Below are 6,000 nucleotides of genomic sequence, written 5' to 3'. Positions count from 1 at the left end.
AGCTCGTGACGAGAGAATGAAGAAGTATTTGGACAAAGCGCAAAGCATCAGCCGAAGTTTCTCCTATTTTCGGATAATCCGCATTCCCAGAGCGGAAAATAGCCGAGCAGATACCTTAAGTAAGTTGGCCTCAGATCCGAGCTCAAAGGCGGAAGAATTAATGCATCGAAGCATTGATGAAGCCGAGGTACATTCAGTATCCAGCTCGCCGAACTGGATGACGCCGATCTTGCAGTATCTGGATCAAGGACAATTGCCCGAGGATAAGAGAGAAGCTCGGAAGATCACTTGCCGAGCACTTCGGTACGAACTTCATGAAGGAGTCCTCTTTAGAAAGTCTTACCTCCAGCCGTTATTGCGGTGCGTAGGACCAGAAGAGACGGACTACATCCTCAGAGAAGTTCATGAAGGATCGTGCGGTAGCCACATCGGAGCCAGAGCTTTAGCTAAAAAAGTTCTGAGATGGGGATATTATTGGCCAACCATGGTACAAGAGGCAGGGCAGCTCGTCAAGAAGTGTACGAAGTGCCAAATTCATGCAAATGTCCCAAGGATGCCGCAGACCGATCTATACACTATGCAAAGCCCTTGGCCTTTCATGCAATGGGGCATAGACATAGTGGGACCACTTCCTCAAGCTCCTCGGCAAATGAAATTCCTTATCGTTGCCGTGGACTACTTCACGAAGTGGGTGGAGGCTGAACCATTAGCTACGATAACGAGCTCAAAGGCATTGGACTTCGTCTGGAAGAACATAGTGTGCCGATTTGGCATACCCCACATCCTCATCTCGGACAATGGGACTCAGTTCACCGACAAGACGTTCAAGAATTGGTGCCAAGAGCTGAACATTCAACAGCGGTTCACTTCGGTCTCCCATCCCCAAGCAAACGGACAAACGGAAGTAACGAACCGGATTCTGGTGAAAGGGTTAAAAGCTCGGTTAGAACAAGCCAAAGGACAATGGGTAGAAAATCTCCCTCAAGTCCTATGGTCCTACCGAACTACACCCAAAACCTCCAACGGTGAAACTCCGTATAGTCTGGTGTACGGCACTGAAGCCGTAATTCCGGTGGAGATCGGCGTACCCAGTCCCCGAACTCTAAATTTCTCCTCAGAAATGAATGACGACGGACTGAGAGCAGAACTAGATCTCGCCGAAGAAAGAAGAGAATTGGCGTGCATAAAAGCAGCCAAGTATAAGGAGCAAGTAGCCCGGTATTATAACCAAAGGGTGAAAAAGCTTCAATTTCAAGTGGGAGATCTCGTCTTGAGAAACAACGAAGTAAGCCGAGCAGAAAAGCTGGGCAAACTCGAACCCACATGGGAGGGTCCATATCGGGTGTCAGAAGTCCTCGGCAAAGGGTCTTATAAATTGACTCACATGTCAGGAGAACAAGTACCCCGAACATGGCACGTCTCCAACCTCAAGAAGTTCCACTTGTAAGAGACAAAAGTCCGGTCAGTCCGTCTCGTGTCTAGTTCGGTCATAGGGGTATATGTTTTTATTTGTTTGTTTCTTACTTGTACCTTTTACTTGTCGTTTTTTTTAAAAAAAAAAAAAGGTTTAAAGTTTTTTTTCCTTCGTCTTTTTCATTTTTTCTCTATGTGTTTTGTCTCTATGTGCTTGTCGTCTCTTACAAATGGTACCAAGGTATATCGTTCTTTAAAGACTGATCCCCTTTTTAGATCGATTATTAAAGACTATTGTGAGTCCAAGCTTCTAAGGAGGATATAAGACCACAATTCAGCTTAACAAGCAGTCCGTCTGAAACGAACTGCAATAAGCCAACGATTGTGAGTCCAAGCTTCCAAGGAGGATACAAGACCGCAATTCAGCTTAACAAGCACTTCGTCTGAAACGAACTGCAATAAGCCAACGATTGTGAGTCCAAGCTTCTCAGGAAGATACAAGACCACAATTCGGCTTAAGAAATAAGCACTTCGTCTGAAACGAACTGCAATAAGGGAAAGTCCGATCCACGCGATAAACCTCGCCGAATTAGGACGACCAAGTTCGGTCAAAGAAGTTTACCTCATAAGACCGGGGACGACCATGTCTAGTCAAAGAGGTTTACTGCATAAGACCACTTCGGTTAACTGGGAAAGTCCGATCCACGCGATAAAACTCGCCGAATTAGGACAAGGGAAAGTTCGATCCCGGCGACAAAAATCGCCAAATTAGAACACAAACCAAGTCCGGTCAAAGATGTTTATTTCATCAGACCAAAGACGAGTCCGGTCAAAGATGTTTATTTCATCAGACCAAAGACGAGTCCGGTCAAAGAAGTTTACTTCACAAGACCAAGGACCAAGTCCGGTCAAAGAAGTTTACTTCATAAGACCGAGGACAAGTACGATGAAATTTTTTCGCTAAGCTGTAAATACAGTGTTAGAAGCGAAAACAAAATTTCATTTTTCAAATCTTGTTCGGCATACAACTCAGCTACCCTACAAAATGGCGTTACGCTATTACAAAGGACTATTCTACTGTCCAGGGTTGCTGAAGTTAAGCCACCTATCTGCAAAATCCTCTGGAAGCCGAGTTCGGTTGTTCCGAGCAGATGAAGAATAAGCAGGTCGACGAGATGCTATCCTCGACCCAACACCTCTTCCGCGAGCCCCAGAAGCTCTAACCCCTCGGCGATGAAGAGTCTCTGCAATAAGCATCTGCTGATCTTGCTCGCTCATAGTCACAACTCCTCGGCGAATTTCAGTCCGTCCCTGTCTTGACGATTCCGGTTGCTCCTGAGCCCGTTCTCGTCTTGACGTTTCCGGCTGTTCCGGAGTTCGTTGTTGACTTGGAGTAGGATTTTGAACAAGGGAACCAGAGGCTTGATCTGGAGTGCGAGCATCTGTTGGCGGGAAATGCCTAAGGAATCTCTCGATTGCGGGACGCCGGGAAAGAATGATGTCGTACCGAGAAGCCCAGCGCCGTAATGATTTCACAACTTGTTGGCAAGCCGAGCTCTCCAGCGCATTGTTCCTCCGGAGTACATGATATTCCTCCCACAGTTCGTCAACTCGACTCTGAACATCTGATATGGTCACTCCCCCGCGCACACGGATGTAATCCTCGTACGCAGTCCTCTCAGCAATGGTCGTATTCAGCTCGGCCTCCAGATCCTTCTTATCGGACTCTAAGTCCTTATTATCGGCCTCCAGCTTCACTAAACGAGCCAGAAGCTCGTCATTCTTCGTCTGATCGGCTATAGCTCTTTTCTCAGCTTCGTCTAAAGCCGAAGAGTACAGCCGTTTCCAGTGAAGTATCTCCATCTCCTTGAGTACAAAGCAGCTATATTAGTTCGGCAGCTGTACCGAGCAGATAGTAAAATACAACAAGAATAAAGGCGAGTACGAAAAGCTATACGAAGACAAGTGTAGAGAATTTTTCATTCACAAGGAAAAATTTTTACACTAGGAGGGCTTCAAGGCCATTTTACAAGGAAGAAACTAGACTAAGAGAAGGGAGACGAAATCATACTCCGCCAGCTTCGTCTCCGGCTCCTTGGTCTGGTTCAGCTTCTTTCTCCTGAGCTACCTCAGCCTCGGCCTCGCATCCTGCCGGCCTCGCCTCCGCCTCCTGATCGGCTTCCTTCTCCGGATGCCCGGCCCGCTCGACTTCGGCCTCCAGCTCCAGCGGCTCGGCCTCACCCTCTCCGTTGTAAGTCGAAGCGGGTGAAACGGGTCCCACGGAGGCAAAGATAGCCTCCAGGTTCTCGTCCCGATCAGCTCGACAACTCCGGACTCGGTCTGCAGAAAGCAGGACCGAGGATGAAGCGAGCTCCTCAAGGAGCGGCAGATTCTGAAGCCGAGCTGCTATCTCTCGGCTGTACAGAGGCAGCACGACGTCGGCCCCCTGCTCGCCCTTATCGGTAATTAGCCTTACCAGACTACCGACAAAGGCCGAGAACTGGCTGCTCAAAAAGAGTTTCTCCGTGTAAACACGGAGAGCCTCCCCCTGGGCAGCCACGGCGGCAGCCTCCTTCTGAGCCTCCCGGTGCTTCGTCTGCTCTTGCAGGATGATGAGCTGGTTTTTGGCTGACCGGGCTTCATCCTGAGCCGAGATCCTAGCAGCTCGGGCCCTCTCAAATTTGGCCTCAGCCTGTTCGGCCAGACTACGAGCAAGATGCATCTTCTTCTGCATCTCCTCGTAGTCGTGGGATGCTTTGGAGAGCTCCACGGAGACGAGCTTGGCTCTCTGAAGACGAACAAGGAAAAAACTCAACAGAATGGCCATCAAAAAATGTGGAAAAGAAGCCAAGTCAGAAAGCTTACCTCCACAAAATTCGTCGGCCATTGAAAAGGCTCAGGGACGTGTTCCGGGATGTCTGCAACCACCTCGGAGATGACCAGGTCTTTCCCCGGCACTCTTGGGGACTCATGAAATTTCCCCTTCCCTTTAGCCGAACACGACTCCGGCACTTTCGGATCCGAAGAAGAGGTTTTTTGCCTCTTCGGATTCTTCTCGGCTTCAGACGCCGAGCGAGGGGCTCTCTGCCTCTCCGGCTCCACAAGCTCGGAGGACTTTCGGATAGCCTTGTTCAGCATGTACACTGCCAAAAAGCAAGAAAGCAAGGTTAGTTTTCTTCGTTAAAGCAGTAGAGCATAAAGATAAAGAGAAATCCTCACCCTCGGCCTCTTCGTCCGAAGACGAGATGTCGAACACGACGTCGCCCTTGACGAGCTCAGACTCCGTGTATTGTTTCCTAACTATGGGAATCTTGTTGAGCTCGCCATCGAGCTCGTCCAACGGTTCAGGCCGAGGATGACGGATAACGGACTTCGGCCCTCTCCAGGGAAAACTAGGAGCCGCGGTCCTATCATAGTAGAAGAAGCGGTTTTGCCACTTCGGCCACTTCGTTTTACAAAAGGCCCTAAAGGGCTGTACAGGGATCAAGTAAAACCAAGACCCCTTCCTCTTAAATTGAAAGAATTTAAGGATCGCCTTCAAAGACAAATCCCTTCCTAACCTACGGAGTTCGGCAGCGAAGGCCGACAAGTGCCTCCAAGAGTTCGGAGTCACCTGGCCTAAAGGAAGCTGAAAGAAATCTAGTAAATCTATAAAGGCAGAAGGGAGGGGGAAACGAAGCCCGCATTCTAAGCAGGCCTCGTACACGGTGGCGTAACCCTCCGGCGGGGAGTCAGCCCTATGATCACCGTCAGGTACCACCGCCTTCCCCCCAGGAAAAAAGTATTTTTCGGGTAGGGATATCACAGTATCCTTACTCAAAATACTATGGAAATACTCTACGGTCTTCTCCCCGGACTCTTTCCGGCCAGAAGACCCCTTACCGCCTCTCCTAACGCTACCCGACTCCGAAGAAGAAGAAGAAGAAGACATTTTTCTTACTTTTTGAAGGTGAAGAAAGTCTGAAGAAATTCTTGAAAGCGGAGAGAGAATTTTCGCAAAAAAGAGAGAGTGCAGAAGAAGCAGTCGCAAAAGTGCTTCAATGATGAAGAAAGGAGGTATTTATCAGATTCGGCGAAGATTTCAAAATCGTCGCACCGTTTCGAATCCCACCTTTTCAGGATTCAACGGCCGGATTTTACTGTCGCATTTAATGCAAGGCACGTCCCCTGACATCAGCCTCCCCCTTGCCTTTATCCAGAATGCCGAAGTGACTCACTTCGCCGAAGTGATTCACTTCGCCCTTCGGGGGGGGTAGTGATGGGGTGCGTACTAAACAAGCCCAACAGCAAGGACGGCCCATCAGCCCAAAGCCCAAGGAAGAGTATGAGTTCGGCATTACCAAAGAGTTCGGCCTCAGCCTACAGCTCGGTAAAAGCCAACCAATCAAGCTCTACTCTCAGATCGGCAACCAAAGCAGTTCGGTCTCAGTATTCGACCGAACAAAGAGTTCGGCCTCAGCCTACAGCTCGGTAAAAGCCAACCAATCAAGCTCTGCTCTCAGGTCGGCATCAAGCTCTGCTCTCAGATCGGCAACCAAAGCAGTTCGGTCTCAGTATTCGACCGAACAAGGAGTTAGTGGACCCATA

This window comes from Salvia splendens, chromosome 8 (assembly GCF_004379255.2).
Source record: "Salvia splendens isolate huo1 chromosome 8, SspV2, whole genome shotgun sequence".
Taxonomy (NCBI): domain Eukaryota; kingdom Viridiplantae; phylum Streptophyta; class Magnoliopsida; order Lamiales; family Lamiaceae; genus Salvia; species Salvia splendens.
Note: the sequence above shows the minus strand (reverse complement) of the source record.